At 34.6% G+C, this 26,485-nt stretch overlaps 1 pseudogene; it reads left to right on the forward strand.

Moving 5' to 3' along the window:
* Positions 1–204: 204 nt before the first annotated feature.
* Positions 205–23,585, forward strand: LOC124896184 (annotated as a pseudogene).
* The last annotated feature ends 2,900 nt before the right edge of the window (positions 23,586–26,485 follow it).

Here is a 26,485-nt window from a genome sequence, read left to right on the forward strand (position 1 = left end):
TAATTATGTAGTTTGTTACTTACTTAGTTAACTGTTTGTTAATTAGTCTGTTAGCTGTGAGTTGTGCCAGTTTTGGGTTAGTTGTGCCAGCTGGCACTTGGTAGTGGTAGCTGCAGCTAAGACTGGCAATGGACCGAAACCAGTACCGCTGAACCAGTTTGATCGGAATCAGAACTTTCTTATCGATTTGTGTCGCTCGAACCGATGTTACCGGGACCGAAATACCAGAATTTCCCCCCTATTCGCATTGGTCCGTTGACCGTCGGTGTGGAATCGGATCGGACCGGAGCGACACCGGAACCGTTACCAGAAGAGACCCCGGCCAGGTAACTTAACGTACTGGTACTGTTTTTTTTTTTTTTTTAATTTTAATTTAAATTATATATATATATTAACTTTATGGCCTTTAATTTACTTTATATATATATATATATATATATATATATATATATATATATATATATATTAATTTGTATAATTTATTAACATTTTTTGAATAAGTTTAAGTTTTAATATATCTTAAAAACTTTAAAATTTTATCTTAAAAAATATATCTTAAGTTTAAGTTAATAAATATAACTTGTTTTAATATATCTTGAACTTAAAAATATATTCTTAAATTTAAGTTAATATAATATTTTTAATAAGTTTAAGAAGTTAAATTAATAAATTATATTTATATAATTTTAAGTTCTAAAGTTAAAAATTTTTCTAACTTTATAAAGTTTTGTATTATTTTTTTTTTCCATAATCGCAACAAATAAAAGACAAATTTTAAAATAAAATTAGGCGAATAGCCGTTATATTTATTCAAATTTCATACGTTGTACATTTATTACAAAGATATTAAAAAAAAATCTAATCTACGCAGCCACCTTCTAGGAAGGGTTCTGTTTGAATTAGTTCTCTATTGTAGAATCTTATCAATATCTAAATTGTCTATAATATTCTTGGCGTAACTTTTCTATTCCTTCGGCGGATAAATCTTTCGAAATTGATCTTTTTCCTTGTTCCGCCATTGCTTCCATTCCATCATCACTATTTTCCTAAAAAATTTCATCTATTTCGTCTTCAACATGGGGTGGTAATTTGGGAAGCCCAAAATTTCTTCGTTCGACATTGATCCAATCTCTAAATAATACCGAAATCTCCAAACTATCCCTTGCTAATGAATATCAATGATCTCCTATTATAAATCTTCTTGCACTAAAAGCTTGCTCCGAAGCAACTGAAGAAGCTTGAGTTGATAGCAAATCTCGAACCATCCTTGAAAGTTTTGGAAATTGTTTGATACGGGCTTTCCACTATGATAAAAGTTGTTGTTTTTCAGTTTCATCTCTAATACTTTTCCGATCCTGCGAAAGATACGAATCAAAATCATTACTCCTACAACATTGAAGACCAAGTTCTTCGCCCATCTTGTCATCTAAATCATCATATCTACGTCTAGAAGTTGGAGGTTCGATCGGCCCAATATTTTGTTCTAAAACTTGATACAAGTTATATAAACTCCTAGCTTTAGGTACTATACTAACACAACAAGTGTCAACTGATGGCTTTTCATGAGGTCCAATTTTTAAATTATTGTATAATTTTTTAACCAACATCACTGTACCATGTTCTTTATAAAATGGGTTGAATAAATTAGTTGTCAAAAAAAATTGTGGAATAGAAAAATAATATTTTTTAAATTTATCAAACATAGATTCAATTGCCTCTTTGTAAGGGCATAATTTTTTATATTCAGCAAGTCTTTAGAAATAGCAGTAATAGTAATTAAAACAGAAGAAATAGTTGGAGTATATTGAGCAGATACTGAGTTCATAGCTTGATGAAAAGTTTTCAAAAATTTACAAAGTTCTTCTACTTCAGTCCAATCATCTTCATCTAGCATTAAATTAACATTCTCATTATAAGCATTATAAACTAATTGTATAGGTTTACGATATATAAAAGCAACTTCAAGCATTTGAAACAAAGAATTTATCTAGTAGGAATTTCTTTTGGAACTTTTCTATATAGGAGGTCACATTGTTTACATTTATATTTATAATCAACCATAACATCCTTTCTTTTATTTTTAAAAATATAACTACAAGCAATTCAAACTTTACAACAACCATTTCCAAACAAATAACACCATCATGTACTATTAAATTTAAAATATGTGCAGTACATCTAACATGAAAATGATCTTCATCCATAGGACATAATCTAGTTTTTAACTCGTCAATAGCTTTCAAATTATCAGAAGCATTATCTAATGTGCATGCCATAGGTTTACCAAGAAATCTAAAATATTTCATGCTCTCCGTTATTGTACTAGCTTTATACATACCAATTTTAGACTCGTCAACATATTTATAAGCAATAATTTTTTTTTGCATGTTTCAATCGTTGTCAATCCAATGAGCCGTGACAGTAAAATAATCATTACCGACAACACTACGACCCATATCAGAAGTAACAGATACTCTACCATTAAATTTATCAAATAAGCAATGAAGAAAATGACAATGTTCAACTTGAAATTTAAAAATATTATTTTTAATTGTATTTCGTGAAAAATCTTTAAAAGAGGGATTATATACTCATTGAATATAATGAATAAAACCGGAATGCGAAGAAAAAATAAAAGACAAACCCATAACAACAACCATTTTCGCTAGTTCTTCTCTATCTACATCTTCACTATATGTCGATGATGAACTTGGACCAGCCGAGTTAAACATGTCTAAACGCGTTTGAACCATATTACCTCCTACAGATTCATCCACATATAGTATACCATCTTTTTTTTGCCTTAGCCTCCTTTTTAGACGAATAAATTCTTTATTACATTTCATCAAATGCGAAGTTAGCAACCCTGTCCCGTCATTTTTTTCACCGGTCAAATGTTTAAAAACACTCTTGCATTTATTGCAAGTAGCAATACTTTTTACCCTATCATGCTGCATAAATTTCCAAACTAAAGACCTTTTAGTACGTTCGGTACTTTTGGCCCTAGTAAATTTTGGTAAAGGGGAAAGTTCTTCACTGTATTTCGATAATTCCGTAATCGGACTAGTAGGGGTAGGGGTATCACCTAATTCTTATTCTTCTATATCATCTTCTTCTGGTAAGTCTTCCTCAAATTTATCATAACGCCTACTTAGGATTTCATGGTCTAATTTCATACCGATACCAACGTCGAAACCATTAGGCTGTGATAAAGAAATTTCATTAAGTCTAGGCGGTAATGAACTAGTACTAGTAGTAGCCTTACTTTTTTTATCTCTTCGAAAAACCTTACCAAAGATTAATTTTTTACCACTACTATTTTTTCCAAAATCCATAATTAAAATTAAAATATTAAAACAAGCAATACAAATATTATAAATTTAAAAATTAACGTAAGTAAACAAATGTAGATACTAAAAAATAAAAATATAGATATTAACGTAAATAAAAAGAGATTAAAGTTGGAATGAATATACCGAACATCTGCGTAAAAGTAGACATATACCAAATGCCGCAATTGAAAGATGATAATTGAAGCTTGTAATATATTAAAAAAATCTTCAACTCCAACTAATATAATAATTATAAATATTTAGAGAGAATGTGAGAATATTTAGAGAGAGTATGAGAATTGAGAATATTTGTGTGAAAAAAAAAATTAAAATGGAAGATATTTAAAATGAAAATTTTAAGGGGTGGTGTGTGGGGGGGGGGGGGAGGGGGGTGTGGCAACGGCTAAATTAGGAAAGGGGGTGTGTGTGGCAACGGATAAATTTACAACGGTCAAAAGAGTCGTTGCCAGATATACCAACCCAATTTAAAAAAGAAAAAAAGGGCAGAAAATTAATGCGTCAACGGACTGGAACTGACAATCGGGACTGAAACTGGTCAATCGGTACTGAAAATGCCGGTTTTTTTTGAGGTTTTGCACTGGTACCGTATTCTGGACCATTAGGTACCGGTATACCGGCACCAACCGGTACCGTTGTGTTATCGGTACCGAAACCGAATCAAAAACGGAGTTGACGGACCGATATGGAATTTTTTGATTTCGTTGCCAGTCTTAGCTGCAGCTAAGAAGCAACATGTATATAACCACACTAAATTTGGTAGTTCAATATAGAATGAAATTTTCCAAACATAAATCTTCTCTCTAGTTTTTTCTATATGGTTTCAGAGCCGTGAGTCTGAACTTTACGTATTCATATTTTTTTTATTCTGGAAGCTTCTTCTGCCATTGACGAAGGTTAAGCAAATTGGCGGTTAAATATGAAGTAGGAGATACAGCTGACACTTCGACTGATACTCGTAAAGAAATCAAGAACAATCGCAATTATCTATTGTACCTTCACCCATCGGACACTCCAGGTAGTGTTCTGACTTTGGTGCAGCTCACAGAAACTGAGAACTATTCACCGTGGAGCAGATTTATGATGATCAATCTCCGTGTAAATAATAAATTAGGATTTGTGCTTGGAACATGTCGCAAAGGTGATTATCAGCTGGAATTGGAAGAACAATGGGAAAAGTGCAATGCATTTGTGCTTGTATGGATCATGAACACTGTATCCAAGGAATTATTGAGTGGTATAGTGTATGCTTCAGATACAACTGTTGTATGGGCAGATTCCTTGCTTCAGATGCAGCTGTTGTATGGGCAGATTTGAAGGAACGCTTTGACAAAGTAGATGGATCTAGAAGTTATCAACTTCACCGGAAAATCTGTACTCTTTATCAAGGTAATTTAACAGTCTCAGCTCACTTTACCAAATTGAGACTCTTATGGGATGAATTTAATGCATTAGTGTCTCCACCTTCATGTTATTGTGACAAATCCAAGGTGTATGTGGATCATTTATAATTTTTGAGGCTATTTGTTTTTCTGATGGGATTAAATGAGATGTATAGTCATACACATAGTCAAATCTTAATGACGAATCCTTTTCCAAGTGTTAATAAGGCTCATGCTATGTTGATAGCTGATGAAAGCCAACGTATGACTGCTGGAATTAGGATTAATGGGGATATCCCTGAATCTATGTCGTTGTATGCTATGAAAGATGGATATAGCTCTGCAGGAGGTAGTCCTGACTTATATGATGGTGAGGGCAAAAGTGTTTGTAACCCTACAGGACATGTTTCACATGAGTCTATGGCCATGTATAGTAGCAAAGGTGGTTATGGCAATAATAGTGGTTATAACAGCCACATAATGGAGGTAATGGTACTCCCAGATAGTAGAAGAATTAGAAATTGATCTATCACTATTGAAAGATGCATGGCCACACTAGAGATGTTTATTATAGACTTGTAGGTTACCCAACTGATTGAAAATTTAAGAAAAAACTTGGACCAGGTTCAGCAACAATAAATACAGGCAGGGGAATGGAAAATCATGCTTATGCTGATAATAGTGATGCTTTCAGTCCTGTGCATATCAATGCTAGATAGACAGGGTACATCATTGGACTAGCTGGTGGTTTCCTACACTCTGATGAATCCCAGCAAATGCAAAAAGACACATAGTCTTAGATGCTGGGCACTCAACCTACATTTACTCCCAGCCAATATCAGAAGATATTACAGATAATTGATAAAGAAGATTCAGTTGATAATGCCATGATCAACACAGCAGCAGGTGATCATGTTATTATTTTATCAAAAGAGAATTTAGAAAATGTCCTCATCATTGAAACATTGAGTCCCAATCATGTTAATGATAAGCAAAGGGAATAGATAGTTGATCCAGGAGCAACTTGTCCCATGACATCTAGTATCAACACTTTGAATGAGGTATCTAGTTGTAATAAAGTTATAGGGAGAAAGATATATTTGCCGAATGGTCAGAACACATCTATTTCTCCTATTGGTAGTTGCATACTATCAGAAGATAATATTCTGAACAATGTTCTAGTAGTACCAGACTTCAAATTTGATTTACTATCAGTTTCCAATATAACTTAACAACTGAAGTGTTCTGTGAACTTTTTCCCTGAGTTCTTTAATTTCCAGGACCTCTTCACTGGAAGAGTAAAGGGGATTGGTAAGGATAAGAGAGATCTCTACTACTTTCCCAAACACATCTCAGACAGTTTTGCAAATAGGATAAAGGTTTGATGGTGCATGATGTTGTTGATTTGCAAGGAATAAGGTGGCATAATAGATTTAGTCACCCCTCACTAAAGGTGTTGAAGAAATTATCACTGATTAAAGGAGTCAAGGATGCAGATGTTTGTACTAAATATCCAGTTTGTCCTTGCAAAACAAACTAGACTTCCATTTCCTTCTAGCATGTCTAGAGCTACCTGTGTTTTTGATTTGATCCATTTAGATGTATAGGGACCTTATAGAATTGTTACTCATGCTGGTTGTAGATTCTTCTTGACAATTGCTGATGACAAGTCTAGAATGACTTGGTTGTTCTTGATTAGGTTTAAAAGTGATGTGTTTCTTCTCCAAAAATCCTTCTTACTTTAGTTCTGACTCAGTTCAACAAATCTGTTAAAAGAGTAGGGTCAACAATGGAACTGAGTTCTTCAATAAAAAATGTAAAACACTATTTGCAGATTTAGGTATTATTCATGAAAGTAGTTGTCCACATACTCCACAACATAATGGAGTAGTGGAAAGAAAACATTGACATATTCTAGAGGTGGCTAGAGTAATTAGGTTTCAAGGATGTATTCCAATCAGATTTTGGGGTGAGTGTGTTTTAGCAAATGTTTACTTAATTAATAGATTGCCTACTGATGTATTACAGGGTCAATTACCTTATGTTGTATTTCATGGTCATCAACCTAACCTTGATCACATCAGAACAATTGGATGTTTATGATATGCTTCCAATCTTATAAAAATTGAGAAGTTTTCACCAAGAGTTGAGGCATGTGTCTTGTTAGGAAACTCAGCCACTCATAAAGGATATTTGTTATATGATCTTGCTCATAAGAAATTCTTGATAAATAGAGATGTCATATTCAAGGAGGATGTGTTTCTTTTTGCTGGGAAGAAAACATCTCATACTTCATTATTTCCCCATATTCCTGGATCTTAGTGTGACACTGATAAGTGTGCAGAGGATTTAGTTACTGATACTTCAGAGCAACATGATATATCTGAGTTCAATCATCTACAAAAGAATAAACATGTGGATGATCCTGTTCAAGAGCTTGTTGATGCCCCTGGACATCCATTACCATTGGTTTATAAAGAGGTCAATCAGAAGATACTGCTACCTGTAGTTCATGATGTAGTCCCAATTAAGAGAACTTCCAGACACTTCACAAGGTCTTCTATTCTTCCTGTGTGGATGAAAGATTATGTGACTAATGTTATTGATCCTGAGTATCCCTTCTCTATGTCCAATTACATTATATATGATGCATTATCGCGCAAGTATCAAGCTTATCACAGTAACATTTCTGGTGAGGTTGAACCTAGAAATTATGATGAGGCAGTTAAGGATCCAAGATGGGTGGAAGCTACGCAACAAGAAATCAAAGCATTGAAGGAGAATAACACTTGGATGATAGTTCAGTTGGCTGAGAAGAAGCATCCAATAGGATGTAAATAGGTTTTAAAATCAAATACAAAATAGATGGACAGATAGATAGATTTAAAGCAAGATTAGTAGCAAAAGGTTACAGTCTGATAGAGAGAGTTGACTATCAAGAAATATTTGCTCCGGTGGTTAAAATGGTAACAGTACGAACTATCATTGCTTTTGCCGCGGTTGGGAATTGGCACATATATCAAATGGATGTTTTTAATGCTTTTCTATGGGGTAATTTGTCTGAAGAAGTATATATGGAGTTACCACAAGGTTTCACCAGGAAAACACCAAGTCTATAAGCTTGTCAAGTCCTTGTGTGGACTCAAACAAGCTTCCAGACAATGGAATGACAGAAGCTCTTAGTCACTCAGGTTATGTCCAAAGTCATTTAGGACTATTCTTTGTTTACTAAGAAAAATAGCAAAGGGATGGTTATTGTGTTAGTATACGTGGATGGTTTTTTAATCACAGGAAGTGACCCTGACCTTATTCAAGATACCAAGCATGTGTTACATAAACATTTCAAGATCAAAGATTTGGGGATGTTAAGATACTTCTTGGCATAGAGTTCTGCAAATCCAACACTGGTATAGTCATGAACCAGAGAAAATATGCATTGTAGTTGATTTCTGACGCAGGTTTAGCAGGTGTAAAGCCTACCCTTACACCATTAGAATGCAATGTCATGTTGACATCTGCAGCTTATGACACTTCTGCCAATGACATGCTGTTTCCTGATATTAAAAGGTATCAAAGGATGGTTGGCAAGTTGTTATACTTAACTAATACAAGGCCTGGCATAGCTTATGCTGTTCAGACCTTGAGTTAATACATGCAGCAACCTAAATACTCTTACTAGAATACAGCTTTAAAAGTAATCATATACATCAAACTTAATCCAGGACTTGGTTTTTGCTCATGAGTTCCAATAAAAAATTGTCTCTTTGGCTACTGTGATGCAGACTGGGCTGCTTATCCAAGTACCTTCTGCCACTGGTTATTTGTTGAAGTTTGGTGATTCCTTGATTTCTTGAAAATCCAAGAAACAGAACACTGTTTCTAGGAGCTCTGCAGAGGCTGAGTACAGGAGTTTAGCAACCTTAACAGCTGAAGTTGTTTGGATCGCTGGTTTGTTTAAAGAACTGGGATAATTAGATTTCCATGTACCCATTCTTATTCACTGTGATAGCAAAACTGCTATTCAAATTGCTGCCAATCCAGTTTTTCATGAGCGCACTAATCATATTGAAATTGATTGTTATTTTATTCATGAAAGGGTGCAACAAGTACTGATCAAGACTACTTATATCAACACCAAAGGTCAATTCGCAGATCTGCTAACTAAAGCTCTTGGTCACACAACATGATCTTTTGTTGTCCAAACTTGGTGTTCTGAATCTCTTCAGTACATCCAGGTTGAGGGGTATTGGAATTGATAGTTAGTTAGTTAAAGGTTAATTATGTAGTTTGTTACTTAGTTAACTGTTTGTTAATTAGTCTGTTAGCTGTGAGTTGTGCTAGCTGTGAGTTAGTTGTGCCAGCTGGCACTTGGTAGTGGTAGCTGCAGCTAAGAAGCAACATGTATATAACCACACTCAATTTGGTAGTTCAATACGGAATGAAATTTTCCAAACACAAATCTTCTCTCTAGTTTTTTCTATAAGTAGTGATGAGATTTTCTCAATAAAGTAGGAGTAATTGAATTTGTCAAAGTCATGCTGATATTTTGTGAACATAAAAGCTTTATCATCAAGGACTGGAAAGATGGAATGAAAGAGATAAAAAGGAGAAGAAGTGAAAATAAAAGGGCAGACAAAGCAGTTGGTGAATAAGCCAACAGTCCACGCAATACCCACCTTGAGGTTTGAATCAGGAAACTCTGTTCATGTTTTCATGCGATAAGAAGAGATATTTTATAGGTTCCAGGTATCTTATCCGACTACTCGATCCATCTTATATATGAGCTAGTAATTTTATTATTTTAATGAGATAAAATAATTTAAAATTAACTAATATCTCATATTAAACATGAGATAAAAATATTAAGTTAATCTCAAATTTTATCTCAAAATTATTTTCATTATGTCAAATGCCAAACAACATATGCAATTAATGTCCCTCTTTCTTCCTTTTTGCCATCAGAATGAACTAATTAAGGGGGGCTAGGGTGGGTGGAGTAGGGGTCCAAAAATATGGATAAACCATCAGAGAGACAATGACTTGGGTGTTGTTCTCTTTGCAGACAAAATGAAAACATCCAAGAGTTGTAAAGTTTTACTTCTAACTCAACACCAAACTCATCATCTTTTAAGTTGTAGTACTACTTGACTTTTGGACCACTGTTAGTGTGTCTCACATCAATACGTTTGAGGAATTACATGTTTTGTTACCTCCTTATACATGGTAGTGGCGGATCTACATAGAGTCCAGGGGTTCATTCGAACCTCTTTCGTCGAAAAATTATACTATTTTTACATGGTAATTTTTTTTTATGTATAAATAGTAGAGGTTGAACCCTTTTGATTAGTCTGTATATGTACTACTGAACCCCTCACTGAAAATCCTAGATCCGCCCCTGCATGGTATATAGGCCATTTTTTACATGAACCAACTATAGTTTAAGGTAGAGCTAGACTTAATTAATCTTTATTTTCTTACAAAATATAACTTACAAGAGCAAGTCTAAATTGATCATGTTTATTTTTTCGTCTTTTTTTTTTTAAACCATTTCAAATTTATCTAGTACTAAGCGAAATTGCTTGACTTGATCATCAATTATAATTTGGCAAAGATTCATTCATATCCTTGGTGTCAGCAAATTATCTTATATCTATCTTCGCTGTTAATGTAATTTAAATTCAACATAAAATGAATGAATTTTAAAGAAATTTAAGAGTATTGAATAAACTATAGACTGGACAATTTAACTCAGCTTTTCTAGAATGAATTACGCAATTGAATGCAAGCTAGATGTATTTATACACCTCTTGACATTGTTATCTCATTAGTACCTCTACAATTGCAATATAATAGACATTAAGACTTTATAAGTTATATTCTATACAAAGACAGAAACAAGGGCTATTTAATTAAGGGTGACAAAAAAAATGTTGAAATTTAAAAAGAGTGACTCAAGTTTTAAATATTAAGGGTAGGTGACAAATTTATAATTAGAGTTTAATAATAATTGACTTTGTTTTGAATAAGTCCTCAAGTTTTATTTGTTACACTTTAATCCAAATTTAACTAAAACCCCCAAGTTTTATTTCTTACACTTTAATCCAAATTTTAACTAAAACCCTAATTTCTAAAAGTAGATCTCATCTTTTTCTCCTTTCTCTCTCAATAATTTCTCCCACGTTTTTCTTCTTCTTCATTCTTTTTCTTTTTCTTGAGAGGAAAAAAGTTCTCAATTTTGAACTAAATTTTGTTTGTGCAGCATTGAGAATTACTTAAGAGGTGATTTTTGATTATTTTGAGTTCGAACTTTATATTGTTGATCTTGCCATTGCAACATATGTTGCAGCAGCTACTGCAATAGGTGCTGAAACAGATGCAACAACTACTGAAAAATATGTAGCAGTTGTTGAGTAATTTATCCAGCAAATGCTTCATCAACTGCAACAACTACTAAAAAATATACAACAGTTGTTGAATATTTATTCAGCAAATGCTTCATTAATCATAGCAACTGCTGCATATCTTTTCAGCAGTTGCTGAATTTATTACAGTAGTTGCTGCAGTATATTCAGCAATAGATGAAATAGAATATTGTAGTTGCTGAATAATGTATAGTAATTTTTGTATCTGTTGTTGCAACTAATGAAATAGTTGCTGAATAAATTACAACAATTGTGATACTTTGGTGTAATTTTTTTCTTTTCTATCGTGATCAATTAATTTTGTTTTAAATCATAATATTTTCAAGTACCTTCAAGATCATTAGTGATGGACAAAATAGCATTAGGGATTGATTGTCACGGTGAATAGGTTGAGTCAAATAATCGTTACATTTGGCGTTGGAAAAATAAAGAAATGGTTGAGACGATAGTGATGATTGTGCATCGAGATGTCGCATATGATGATTTTGTGAATAAAATCATTACTTATTGTGAACTAAATTATGATTTGAAAGATATTGCCATCACTTATATGCACAGTCATGGTGAAAAATAAAAGACTGCTCCTTTTAGAACAAAAGATCAACGTAGTTTGAGTACTTATTTGGAAGATGAATCCAGACCCATTTTGAGGGTATACATAGTTGACAAATTGGTGGAGAATCATAATTTATCTCAAGACAAAAAAATGTTAGATAATAAATATGGTTGGATGGATATGGATGTTCCAAATAAAGAGATTGCAAGCCCACAGATTACTTCAATCGAAGTTGATAGTAATACACTACCAACTACATAATCAACTCAGTCTAGTCATGCTCGAGAAGATGAAACAAAATTTTACAATGGTATATCATTTAAGAATAAACAAGAATTAGATATTGCGCTGAAAATTGCTTATGTGAAGAAAGATTTTAGAATCAAGAAGGTGATTAACTCCAATTTTGTGTAGTGCTACAAATGTGTACATCCTGAGTGCAAGTGGTGGTTGAGAGCTATGAAGCTAAAAAGTTGTGATAGGTTTTATAGTAGAAAGTATGAAAAGTTGTACACATATTATTCGTTACATCTTACAGGTCATAATCCTCATGCCATAGCAAAAGTTATTGGAGCATACTTTCACGATAGGTATTCTGAGGGTAAAGGTCCATCTATAAGAGATTTAAGGAACTCCATCCGTATTGAATTGGGCTGTAAGGTAAGTTATTGAAAGGTTTGGATGGGTAGCGAGATTGTAAAATCTTTGGTAAGAGGAACATATGAGCATGGATACTGTAACACCCCAAATCTGGTACTCGTAATGCTACACGGTGCTCATGACCCTGAAGGATCACAAACTAACCCATGACTGATATCTGTACTTGTATACTGCATACTATACTGTATGATTGCGAAAACATGAACTGAAAGGCCATAAGGTTCAAGACTGTAACATAATTGATAAAGATATGACATCTGAATGGGGTATGAAATACCTAAAACAAACCTAAAATAACATGATAGTTTGAACATGATAGTCTGGAAAGCCTCTAACTGACTAAACTTTCTGAATGAGGAGTTGATGGGACATAACCTCAACTAACTCCAACTAATAAATTACTTAATGATATAATAAATAAATAATTATGTCCTCGAGAGATGAGGACTCACTGCTAACTCTGACTGCTGAGACTGGAATGCTACTGATGCTCTGGAGCTCGTGCTTCTGAACCTATGGTATAAGACACCATAGCGCAAATGCGTCAGAACTTTGAATGTACTGGTATGCATGGAAGGTAGGCTGAATGCATGAGGTTCATATGCATGAACAATACTGGTTAATTGACTAATATGAACGTGAGAATACATGCATGAATACGTAGTAACTATATCTGAGATCGTGATAACATGAATTTACTGATAACTAACATGACTGATAACTGAATCTTGATGATTGATATAACTGATGACATGAGTGACTGTATTTGAAAGTCCTGAATCTAATAGAACTAGTTGAGTTCCGTACTATATCTGAGTTGACTGTATCTGACAGTCCTAAATTCTGTAGAACTATTTGAGTTCTATTTTTGAGACTGAATCACTGTATCTGATAGTCCTGATTCTGTAACTAAAACTATAGGAAGTAGTTATCTAACCGACTTGCCCCTAATGTACCATTATGGCTGAGTTGGGGTCCAATTTGTAACTCCAATTGGAAGGGTGTCAATACCGCGCCACTGGTAAGGAAAAGCCGTGAGTGACCCTCATCTGATAGTGTCCCCAAAAGAGAACAGTGGGGCCCTCATCTGACAGTGCTTATCTACCTCATCAACCTTCATCTGATAGTATTGATGTCTCAACCTATGTTGGCTATATAGTTCTGGAATGCAAGGATGACTTCTAAGAATCGCACCCTCATTTGACAGTGTGTGTTCCCATCCTTGGGTTCACTCGGTGCTAATTTCTACTCCCATCTGAATAGACACTAAACATGGATTAGTGAACTAAACTGGACTGAATTACTGAGTTTCTTTGATTGACGAAATAGTACTGAGATTACTGTATTACTGAGTTTTCCTGAGGCACATGATTGACTGAGTTCTATGGATCATGGCTTAACTGAGGATATCGTGAAAACATGACACTAAAGCTATGGACACAATAATATTTTTTTGGGTGCAATTACCCTAGGACTTATACATGACTAACATCAACAATATATAATCCATTGACTAAGACATTTCATCAAACACTTGACATACATAACTTGTACATGAATGGAGATTTCACATTATCATGCTAGTATGGTATTTTTCCTTCACATAGGCATTTAATCAAACATGTGGGGAGCATGCTTTGGTTATACAATCATTAACACATGTAATAATCAAGGATACATCAATCAACTTGTAAATTGAAGGTGGTTTATCATGATTATTATGCAAATAATCACATACTAGGGTCAATCATTGGAATATGTAGTTTAAAACATGAATCAAAACCACACAACATCATAAACATGAATTTCAATTCAATTTGAATCATGAACATTCATAAATACCTAAATCTTAGATTTTAAAAAGAGATTCTTGAGCTTCATGGGTGAGAGAGACCCATGAATCAACACATGACATACCTTAGTTCTTGATTTAGCAAAAATTGACGGAGAGACTTTCTTGAAATTGAATCCCCAATTAAAACCCTAATTTGTTCTTGAGAGAATATTGAGAGAAACTAGTAGGGTTCCAAATAGCTGAATTTCGTGTTAAAAGGTTTAAATAGGGGTGGGAAATTAACATCATTCAATTTTGAAGCTAACACTTAACATTCATGGAACAAAAAAATTTAGTTAGGAAACTTCGAGATATTACAATATCTCCCCCTTGAAAACATTCATCCTCGAATGAGACTGTCTGAGAGAGGAGAAACGATAAGTCAAAGTACACACTCAACAACATACTAAGCATGCATATCTGATGCATGATTTCATAACTATGCTGATACATGAATGCATGACTGAGAGTACTGATAAGCTGATCACACATATCTGATGTGTGAATACATGACGAAATTGATTACACGAATGAGATTTTTAATAATTGAGTCTTTTCACAAGGAGAATGCATATCTGATGCATGAATAAATGACTAATCTGATACATAAACATATAATTAACTATGCAATGGTACTTAGTACCCATTTTAAAAATGGAATCCTGAGAATAAGGCTGATATCAAGTTGTAACTGAAATTTGAACATGAAAACTAAAAAGCTTAAGGAAAACTGTTACCTTGAGCTAGATCTGAGTTATCGAAGAAGAGGTGAGGATACTTGGTACTCATGTCTGCTTCTGCTTCCCAAGTATCTCCTTCAATGGACTAATTTCACCAAAGAAATTTGACTAGAGGGACTTCTTTGTTCCTCAGTTTACGAGTCTGATAGTCTAGAATTTCAACTACAATCTCTTCATAAGAGAGGCTATTCTAAAAATCTATGCTCTGAATAGGGACTACAACTGTTGGGTCACCTATGCACTTCTAGAGCATAGAGACATGGAAGACTGGATGAACTGAGGCTAGATTTGAAGGCAACTCGAGCTTATAAGCTACCTTGTCGAAGCGACTGAGAATTTTGAAGGGACCGACATATCGGGGACTAAGCTTTCCCTTCTTGCCGAACCTCTTCACTCCATTCATGGGAGAGATCTTTAGATAAATATAGTCACCAATCTCGAACTCGAGATCCTTTCTATGCATATTTGCATAAGACTTCTATCGGCTCTGTTCAGCCTGGAGTCTTTCTTTGATCAACTGGACTTTCTCTAAGGCATCGAATACTAAGTCAGGCCCTATAACTGAGGCCTCACTAACTTTGAACCAATCGATTGGAGATGTACACTTCTTACCATAGAGAGCTTCGAATAAAGCCATTCAAATACTGGAATGATAGCTATTATTGTATGCAAACTCAATCAAAGGCAAGTGGTCATTCCAATTACCCTTGAAATCAATTGCACACGCCCTTAGCATATCTTCTAGGGTCTGAATGGTCCTTTCTGCTTGACCATCTGTCTGAGGATGAAAGGTTGTGCTGAGATGAATTTGGGTACCAAGACCCTTTTGGAACACTTTCCAAAAATGAGAGGTGAACTGGGTACCTCTGTCTGAGATAATAGATAACGGAATACTATGCAATATGACCCACTCTCTGATGTAGAGTTTGGCGTAATCCTTGGCTGAATAAGAGGTATGAACTGGGAGGAAATTAGCTGACTTGGTCATCCTGTCTACAACGACCCAAATTGAATCATGCTGACGACGAGTTCGAGGCAAACCCGTCATGAAGTCCATGTTCACTTCTTCCCACTTCCAAGTAGGAATAATAAACTTCTACATAGGTCCACTAGGTTTTTGATGCTCTATCTTAACCTGCTGACATGTAGAGAACTTAGCCACAAACTCCGCAATATCCCTCTTCATCCCACTCTACCAATAGATCTCCTGCAAGTCGCAGTAAATCTTTGTGGCCCTGGATGAATAGAGTAGCGCACACCATGCATTTCTGCAAAAATTCACTACCTTAAGTCATCTACAGCTGGAACACATAGATGACTTTGATAACGCAGAACACCATCTCCCCCTTGAGAGAAAACCTCTACTTTCTGATCTTTAACTGACTTTTTCAACTTGACTAAACTGGGATCTCTATCTTGCTTTTCTTTCACCTCGAAAACTAGATATGATTCTGAACTACTATGAACCCATATATCACCCTCCTCTGTATCGACTAAGCGAACGTCTAGTCTAGCAAGCTGATGGACTTCTTGAGCTAACTTCTTCTTACTGTCCTCAACATGAGCAACACTATCCATAGACAGTCTACTGAGAGCATCAGCCACTACATTGGCCTTGCCCGTATGGTAAAAGATACTCATGTCATAATCTTTCAAAAACTCTAAGCACCTTCTTTGATGAAAATTAATATCTTTTTGAGAAAAAACATACTGAATGCTCTTATGATATGTGAACACATCTACATGAACTCTGTATAGATAATGCCTCCAAATCTTTAAGGCAGATATTATGGCTGCTAACTCAAGATCATGAGTAGGATAATTCTTCTCATTGGATTAAGCTGTCTGGAGGCGTAGGCTATGACGTTACCGTGCTGCATGAGGACATAACCCAAACTTACTCTGGATGCACCACAATACACTACGAAACCATCTGAACCATCTGGAAGAGCTAGGACTGAAGCTGAGGTGAGTCGAGTCTTCAACTCCTGAAAACTCTTCTCACAAGGATCTGACCATTGAAACTTGACTTTCTTTTAGGTTAATCTGGACATAGGGGATGCAATAAAAGAAAATCCCTCGACAAACCACCTGTAATAGCTAGCCAAACCCAAGAAACTCCTGATAGCTGATGGAGAGATAGGTCTGGGCCAGCTTTTTATTGCTTTAGTCTTTTGAGGATCTAGTCTAATACCATCACTTGGAATGATATAGCCAAGGAATGCTTCTGACCTTAGCCAAAATTTGTACTTACTAAATTTGGCGAATAACTGATGATCTCTGAGAGTCTGAAGTATGATTCTGAGATGGTCTGCATGATCACGCTCACTGTGGGAATAGACTAGAATATCATCTATAAAGACTATGATGAACATTGAACACACGGTTCATCAAATCCATGAAAGCTTTTGGGCATTGGTAAGACAAAAGGACATGACTAAGAATTCGAAGTGACCATACCGAGTATGGAAGGTTGTTTTTGAAATGTCATATTCTCTGACTCTGAGCTGATGATAGCAGGATCTGAGGTCTATCTTAGAGAAATAACTGGTACCCTGAAGTTTGTGAAATAAGTTATCGATTATGGAAAGTGGATACTTGTTCTTGATCGTGACTTTATTGATTTGATGATAGTCTATGTACATTCTGAGAGAACCATCTTTATTTTGCACGAATAAGACTGGTGCACCCCACGGGGACACACTAGGTCTGATACATCCCTTCTCTAAGAGATTCTTCAACTGTTCTTTCAGTTCTCTGAGTTCTGCTGGTGCTATTCTGTATGACAGAATAGATATAGGCTGAGTATATAGAAGAAGATCGATGTCGAAGTCTATTTCCCTTTTGGGAGAAATTCTTGGAAGATCTTCGGGAAAGATATCTAAATATTCATTCATGACTGGGACTAAATCAAGACTGGGAGTTTCAGAACTAGTGTTCTTAACTCGAAAAAGATAATAGACACATCCTTTAAATATTATTTTCCGTGCCCAAAGGTAGGAAACGAGCTGACCTCTGAAAGTGGATACACTACCCTTTTACTCTAGGACGGGTTTATTCAGAAACTAAAATTGGACTATTCTATTTCTGCAGTCGATTGTGGCATAGAAGGAATGAAGTCAATCCATGATGAGAATGACATCAAAATCAGTCATCTCTAATTCGACTAAATCTACTGAAGTGACTTTCTGAAATATCATAATCGGGCAGTTCCTGTATACCCATCGGGCTATGATGGTTTTACCCACTGGGTAGAGACTGAGAAGGGCTCTGCTAGAATTTCTGGACTGACTCCGAAATCAACTTCTATATTAGGAGTAACAAAAGATAAAGAACCTCCTGGATCTAGCAAAGCATAAACATGCACATGAAAGATTTGTAACACACCAGTAAAAACATCAGGAGAATTTTCCTGATTTTGCCAGGACTGGAGAGCATAGAGTCTGTTTGGGGGTTGTCCACTAGTAGCACTAGAAGTGGCACCCTGCTGAGTTGGGCGACCGGACTGAGCCGAGAAATGGTTTTACTGACCCTGATAACCTGACTGGGGACAATCTCTAACTCTATGGCCTGGCTTGCCATATCCAAAACAGACATCGCTACCAGCTCTGCAAGCACCATTGTAGTTTTTACCACAAGTTTGACAAAGGGGATTAGTTCGGGCATTGCTGACAATACCCTGAGACTTAGAGCCTGGCGCCCTATCTTATTACCATCCCTGAACATAGGAGCTGGAGCACTAGCTGACGAAGGGGCTGGAACTGACGGCTTAGGATGAAACTGAGAACAATTTCCTCCTTCTGATTACCTGTCTTTGCACTCTTATTCAGCTTCTCCCTCATCTTAATCTTTTGATCTTCTATCTGCTGAGCATGAGTTATAATCCTGTCTAAAGTCATGTCACTATTCAATATCACAGACCTACACTCATTGACCACACTATCATTCACCCCAGAAACAAACTTACTCATCTTGGCCCTACTGTCTGCAACCACATGAGGGGCATATCTGGCCTATTTAGTAAACTTAAGAGAATACCCCTTCACCGTCATGTTGCCTGCCTGAGGTTGATGAATTCTAACACCTTGGCTTCTCTCAGCTCTAGGGAAAAGAACCTTTCTAAGAATGCGGTGACAAACTTCTCCAACTTTATAGGCACTACATCAACTAACCTTTTTGACTTCCACTGTTTGTACCAAGTGTGAGCAATATCCTTCAACTAATATACAACTAGCTCTGCATTCTGAACAGCTGAGACCCCCATAATGTCTATAACCTTCTAAACCTCATTAATGAATTCTTAAGGGTCCTCATCTAACTTAGACCAAAGAAAGGATGGAAGATTCATTCGAGTGAAGTCCCAAATCCTAGCTACAGCTGAATTGGCCATTGGGTTGGCTAGAACAATGGCTGGTCGTTCATTCTGAGCAACAACTGACTGAGTAAGAGTAGTAAATTCAGCTCTGAACTCTGCATAAGAAATATGTTTGCCCAAAGGTTCTTCGAGCTGAGGCGCTAACTGACTCTCATTTCTTCTTTTAAGAGGCATGTTCTGTAGAAGAAGGGAGAAATTAATTAGACTAAGATATTGACTTAATATTATACTCACTGGCACGACATGAATACTAAAAGAAGGAAAACTATTCCAAAAACATTTTATAGCCTCCTGCATATAAATGTGGCGCGCAACACACCCATGAACAAGACTCTACTAGATGCGACTTTCAGACTTCCTAGAACTCTATTGAACTTTAGGCTCTGATACCAAGTTTGTAACACTCTTGATCTGGTACCCAGAATGCTACATGGTACTCATAACTCTGAAGGACCACAAGCTAACCCATGACTAATATCTCTACCTGTATACTGCATAATTTACTGTATGATTGCGAAAACATGAACTGAAAGGATATAAGGTTCAATATTGTAACATAAATGATAAAGATATAAGATCTGAATGGGGTATGAAATACCCAAAATAAAATTGAAACAACATGATAGTCTAAACATGATAGTCTGGAAAACCTCTAACTGACTGAACTTTTTGAATGAGGAGTTGATGGGACATGTCCCCAACTAACTCCAACTAATAAATTACTTAATAAGATAATAAATAAATGATCATGTCCTCGTGATATGAGGATCCACTGCTAACTCTGACTGCTGAGACTGGAATGCTACTGATGCTCTGGAGCTCGTGCTTCTGAACCTATGGTATAAGACACCATAGTGCAAATACATCAGTACTTTGAATGTACTGGTATACATGGAAGGTAGGCTGAATGAATGGGGTTCATATGCATAAACAATACTGGATAACCGACTAATATGAATATGAGAATACATGCATGAATATATAGTAACTATATCTGAGATCGTGATAAGATGAATTTACGGATAACTAACATGGATGATAACTGAATTTTAATGACTGATATAACTGATAAAATGAGTGGATGTATCTGACAGTCCTGAATTTGATGGAACTGGCTGAGTTTCATACTATATCTGAGTAGACTATATCTAACAGTCCTGAATCCTGTAGAACTATTTGAGTTTTATTACTGAGACCAAATGACTGTATTTGGCAGTCCTGATTCTGTAACTAAAACTATGAGAAATATTTATCTAACCGACATGCCCCTAATGTGACATTATGGCTGAGTTAAAGTCCAATCTGTAACCCCAATTGGAAGGGTGTCGATACTGTGCCACTAATAAGGACAAGCTGTGAGTGACCCTCATCTGACAATGTCCCCAAAAGAGAATAGTGGGGCCCTCATCTAACAGTTCTTATCCACCCCATCAACCCTCATCTGATAGTGTTGATGTATCAACCTATGCTGGCTACATAGTTCTTGAATGCAAGGATGACATCTAAGAATCACATCCTCATCTGACAGTGTGTGTTCCCATCCTTGGGTTCACTCAGTGCTAATTTCTACTCCCATCTGAATAGACACTGAACATGGATTATTGAACTGAACTGGACTGAATTACTGAGTTTCATTAACTGACGGATTAGTTCTGAGATTACTGTATTACCAAGTTTTCCTGAGTCACATGACTGACTGAGTTCTATGGATCATAGATTCACTGAGGATATCATGAAAACATGACACTAAAGCTAAGCACACAACTATATTTTTTTGGGTGCTAGTACCCCCAGGACTCGAAGGAAGAAAACTGACAAGGCATGACATTCTTGAATACATGACTAACATCAACAATATATAATCCATTGACTAAGACATTTCATCAAACACTTGACATACATAACTTGTACATAAATGGAGATTTCACACTATCATGCTAGTATGATATTTTCCCTTCACATAGGCATTCAATCAAATATGTGGGGAGTATGCTTTGGTTATACAATCATCAACACATGTTATAATCAAAGATACATCAATCAACTTGTAAATTGAAGCGGTTTATTATAATTATTATGCAAATCATCACATACTAGGGTCAATCATTCGAATATACAGTTTAAAACATGAATCAAAACCACACAACATCAGGAACATAAATTTCAATTCAATTTGAATCATGAACATTCACAAATACCCAAATCTTATATTTTGAAAAGAGATTCTTGAGCTTCATGGGTGAGAGAGACCCATGAATCAACACATGACATACCCTAGTTTTTGATTTAGAGAAGATTGAGGGAGAGAATTTCTTGAAATTGAATCCTCAATTGAAATCCTAGATTGTTCTTGAGAGAAAATTAAGAGAAACTAGTATATTTTGGGTTCCAAATAGCTGAATCTCGTGTTAAATGGCTTAAATAGGGGTGGAAAATTGACCCTTTTAACCCTGGACGTGTCTTTTAATTTTAATGAAATTTTTCTGAATTGGACCCTTGGCACGACGTGGCTCTATCACGCCGTATCACTGGAATTTGACAACTAGAAAATTGAGGGATGACACGATGCGGAGCCATTGCGTTGCCACTTCATTTGCAACCTGGAAGTTTGGCACGATGTGCCACTATCGTGGACCCTTACTAGAATTTGACAATTGTCATTTTCTCCTGTGGCGCGGCACGCCACTGACTAATATGGCGCTATTTTACAATGGGAACTTGAAATAGTCATAACTTCTTACCCGATTATCGAATTTAGGTGAATTTTATATCGAGAAAAGCTTATTGAATTTACCATATGACAAAAAGTTTAAATCTTGAAAATTTCTCATGGAATAAACATCATTCAATTTAGAATCTAACACTTGACAGTCTTGGGACAAAAAAATTTAGTTAAGAAACTTTGGGGTATTACAGATACAGAGTGATTGATGCATACAGTCTTATACTGAGGACATCAAATTCAAGAATTAAGACGACATTGGAAGTTGATGAAAATGGTAGGTTCAAGTACTTTTTTTCGGCATATGGAGCTTGGATTCTTGGTTTTACACATATAAGAAAAGTTATAGTTGTTGATGGGACATTTTTGAAAAGTAGGTATGGTGGTGTGTTTTTGTCTGCTGTTGCACAAGATGAAGAGAATCATATTTTTCCAGTGGCATTTTGCGTAGTAGACTCTGAATGTAATGTTTCCTACAAATATTTTTTTGAAAAAATGAGCAGCTTTGAACTTGATACCCCTGAATTGTGCCTATTTTCTGAAAGACATCCAAGTATTGGAAAGATGGTTTCAGTTTTGTTCCCTTTAGCTTATTATAGTTGTTGCATGAGGCACCTTGGAGAGAATATTTGAAAAGATTTTCTTAATGGAAGCATTGTCTACCACTTTTCTAAGGCAGCAAAAGCATACAATGTAGATGTGTTTAGTGATCACTTCAATCAAATAATAGATATGATTCCAGGAGATGCCACACATCTTGAACGTGTTGGATTTCACCAATGGAGAAGGGAATTCTTTCCGGGAAATAGGTATAGTTTATCAGTTTATTTTTGTTGATAGTTGGTACAACTGTTGTAGTTTTTTACAGTGGCTGCTGGAGTTTTTGTACACCAATTGTTGCATATATTTCAACAACTTTTGAAATAAGTACAACTGATGAAAAAATGTAGCAATTTCTATAAATAACTGCACATGCTGATTAATGTATTGATACGTTTAGTAGTATATTTTACCAGTTATTGCATTCCTTCAGTGGTTTCTATACTTATTTTAGCAATTGCTGTATTTATTTCCAGAATAAAAAACTGTTGAAATAAATATAGCAACTGCTTGAAATATACAGTTATAAAAATAAAATTTGAGACTTACATTTACAAGTACAATATTATGACGACAAATATTGCTGAGTCGATTAATGCAGTGCTTCTGGCGAAAGAGAATTTCCTATCACTGCTTTATTTGATGCGGTAAACAAGCGATTTGCTGCGATATATAATGAGAGGCGTACGATATTCCTTAATACAGGAACCAAATTTGTTCCTTCGATGGAGACAATCATTGCAGAAAATATTAGGTTGGAAAATAAGCTATTAGTCCATCAAATTTCCAACTATAGATATATTATCACCGGTCATGAAACTGTTGCAACAGTTGATTTGCAAAGCAAATCTTGCAATTGTAGAGTCTTTGATGTTGATAAAATACCTTGTCCACTTGCTATGACAGCACTCCATTGTCAATATGGTGAATACTATGGGAGGTAAATTTATGAGTACTCCTCTTTGTATTATACGGTAGATGCATACATTATGGCATATATGGAGGAAATTAAACCTCTTCCATCCGAAGATTCTTGGCAAGTTCCAATGAGATTTAGAGAGAAAAATATCTCCTCCATTTGTTGAGCCAGGTAAGGTTGGAAGAAGGCCATTAAAAAGGCGAAAAGGAGTCGGAGAATCATTTTCAACCAAGAAAAATAAATGTCCCATATGCAAAAGGGTTGGACACAAAAAGACTGCATGCTCCGAGCAAAATATTTCATAGAAACACATTTGATCTTATTATTTTTGTTATTAGTGAACAAGTTTGATCTTATTGTTGTTCTTGTTATTCAGTTTTCAAAAAATTATATGTTATACTGTCTAGGAGATACAACAGATTATAATAATTGTTATGAAATGTTCAGCAACCAATATACTTGTTGTAACATAATTCAAAAATTGCTTTGAAACGTTCAACAACTTACTTGTAGCATAATTCAACAACTGTTGTGGAACGTTTAGCAACTAACTTACTTATTTAGCATGATGCAACAATTGTTGTGCAATGTTCAGCAACTAACGTACTTATTGTAGCATAATACAGTAATTGTTGTGCAACATTTAGCAACAAACGTACTAGTTGTATCACATTTAAGCAATTGTTGTGTAACATTCAGCAACTAACGTACTTGTTGTACTATGTTTCAGCAATTGTTATGAAATTCGTAGCAACTAACTTACTTGTTGTAGAAAATTCAATTATAATCACAATCAAATATCAATTTTACTCTTAAAATGGTCTAATATCACACTATTTATCATTAAATATGATTGATCCAATCAGTTAGCGTTCATTTAACTTAGTTTTAATTTATTACATTTACAATCATTTAATTAATCATCTCATGTATCTCGAAATACTATGTCATTGCATTTGATAACAATAAAATTTAAATTACACTCTTCAATTCGACTAATATCACTCTATTTATCATTAAATGTGATTGATGAATCAACTAGCGGTAAATTTTAACTCAATTTTTATTGATTACATTTGCAATCGTTTAATTAAACGTCTAGTATATCTAAAATTACTATCTCATTACTTTTGATAACTATAAAATTTAAATTACACTCTTTAATTAGACTAATATCACTCTATTTATCATTTAATTATCAATAAATATGATTGATCCAATCAACTCAGTTTTTAGTTGATTACATTTGCAATCGTTTAATTGATCGTCTAGTGTATCTCAAATTACTATCTCATTGCATTTGATAGCTATAAAATCTAAATTACACTCTTAAATTACACTAATATCACTCCATTTATCATTAAAATGGTCATTTAATTACATATTTTTTGTAGCATAATGCAACAATAGTTGTGGAACGTTGAACAACTAACTTACTTATTGTATTATAATGCAACAATTGTTGTGAAATGTTCAACAACTAACGTACTTGTTGTAGCATAATGAAGCAATTGCGGTGCAATGTTCAACAACTAAATTACTTGTTGTAGCACATTTAAGCAATTGTTGTGGAATATTCAACAATTAACATACTTGTTGTACCATGTTTCAGCAATTTTTATGAAATTCCTAGCAATTAACTAACTTGCGATAGCAAATTCAATTAAGATCACAATTAAATCTGTAAATTACTCTCTTAGATTAGATTAATTTCACTCTATTTATATTAAATATGATTGATGCAATCAACTAGCAGTCATTTAACTTAGTTTTTATTAATTACATTTTCAATCGTTTAATTGATCGTCTAGTGTATCTCAAATTACTATCTCATTGCATTTGATAAATATAAAATCTAAATTACACTCTTAAATTACACTAGTTTCACTCCATTTATCATTATCAATAAATATGATTGATGCAATCAACTAATGGTCATTTAACCCAGTTTTTATGCTGATTATATTTGCAATCATTTAATTGAACGTCTAGTATATCTCAAATTACTATCTCATTACTTTTGATAACTATAAAATCTAAATTACACTAATTTAACTCCATTTATCATTAAATCATCAATAAATATGATTGATGCAATCAACCAGCAGTCATTTAACTCAGTTTTTGCTGATTACATTTGCAATTGTTTAATTGAACGTCTAGTATATCTCAAATTACTATCTCATTACTTTTGATAACTATAAAATCTAAATTACACTCTTAAATTACACTAATTTCACTCTATTTATCATTAAATAAGATTGATTCAATCACTTAACGATCATTTAACTCAGTTTTGATTGTTATAATGCAACAATTATTGTGAAACGTTTAGCAACTAACATACTTGTTGTAGCATATTTAAGCAATTGTTGTGAAACATTCAACAACTAACATACTTTTAGTACCATGTTTCAGCAATTGTTATGAAATTTCTAGCAACTAACATACTCCTCGTAGCATAATTCAGCAACTGCTATAAATCGTTCAGCAACTAACATACTTGTTGTAGCAAATTTAAGCAATTGTTATGAAATTTTCAGTACCTAACGCCCTTGCTGTAGCATAATGCAACAATTGCTATGAAATTGTTAGCTATAATTGTACTTGTTGTATCAACTAACGTACTTTTTGTAGCAACTAACGTACTAACGTACTTGTTGTGAAAAATTCAGTAACTAACGTATTTGCTGTGAAAATTCAGCATCTAATGTAATAGTTGATTGCAAACAAAAAAAATTTATACTAATAAAACAACATCTATGAATTCTATCTCCCAACACATTACAAATACCAATTCAGCTATGAGTCTCATTCACCACTACAACAAAACATAATTAAAAAGTTACAAGTCGTCTTTACAAAAAACTTAAAATTGGGAGCATTCGTCTAATGATAGTCGTCTAAAAGTTCTCCCTCAATGAT

This window comes from Capsicum annuum, chromosome 2, assembly GCF_002878395.1.
Source record: "Capsicum annuum cultivar UCD-10X-F1 chromosome 2, UCD10Xv1.1, whole genome shotgun sequence".
NCBI lineage: Eukaryota > Viridiplantae > Streptophyta > Magnoliopsida > Solanales > Solanaceae > Capsicum > Capsicum annuum.